This window comes from Peromyscus leucopus, chromosome 7 (genome assembly GCF_004664715.2).
Source record: "Peromyscus leucopus breed LL Stock chromosome 7, UCI_PerLeu_2.1, whole genome shotgun sequence".
Taxonomy (NCBI): Eukaryota; Metazoa; Chordata; class Mammalia; order Rodentia; family Cricetidae; genus Peromyscus; species Peromyscus leucopus.
Genome location: NC_051069.1, coordinates 62100674 through 62101792, shown reverse-complemented (window position 1 = coordinate 62101792; position 1119 = coordinate 62100674).

Below are 1119 nucleotides of genomic sequence, written 5' to 3'. Positions count from 1 at the left end.
ATCCTACCTCACGAGCCTCCTGCTGGAATAAGTATACATAACCATCACTGCCTCAGGTTGTCTGCAAGCCGCCCTTCAGTTTCGGTAGCTCTTAAAAGTGCCGCCTTTGCTTCTTCTAATTTCCAGCCTCTTCAATCCCCACCTCCGATAATTCTCATACAGGCACAGCTGTGAGGTCACTTATCTGTCCAAAACAGCAAACAGGAAACTTTTCAGTCTACAAGGCAACTGTTAGTAACCATAGAATTGAAAACAAGGCTGCTTGCTTTTTGGAATGAATTTTCCCATTAGCTAAAGGAACAATGATTGTATCAGCTAAAAGATTCAGAGTCCTGCTTGAATTTGTCTTAGGCAGAAGCTCAGCAAGCACTGGTTCCAGAAGAAGTAGACAGACACCTCACTCCTTATAGGAGGTGAGACCCATTGTTTGCCATCAACTAGAAAACAGCAAATCTGTGTCTCCATTGCATGAGTATGGCTTGCAGAAGAGGAAATACGGTGGCTCTAGACTTTCTCACTCACTCATGATAGCTCTCTCACATAGGGGTGGCCAACAAAACCCAAGATCAAACATGACATGTGGTCACCAGCTAAAGTCATCAAGACAGAGCACATCGGTCAGGCTGTAAGTTTCCTGGACTCTCCTTTGCCCCCTTTGTTTGACAGAGTCAATTTTCTGATTGGAAGACAACTTTTCAGGTGGGCTGCTCATCCCAGAGCTAAGCTTGGCCCCGGCCTTTCTCATGATCCTCTCCTCCCCTTCCATACAGATTCACAGATGAAAAAAATGTTTCTTAAACAGCATTCTCTCCCTCCACAGTTAGATGGGATACACCACTTTTTAAAAGTACAACTATAATTATTAATTTATGTTATCCCAATTTGCACAATTGGAATATTTGTACTAAGAATGTTATGAAATGTCCTTCTTCCCCTCTTAAAGTCAGTTGCCTGAAACCACATGAAAGCCATTTTTGGTGCCAAGGACATTGAATGACTGGTTTCAACACTGTTCACCACTCTTGAGAGTGATCTGAATCATTATGCATTTTAAATCAGAATAATGACACATTTGCATCTTCCATTGCCCTGGAAAAAAATACTAAAATGTAACTCAGG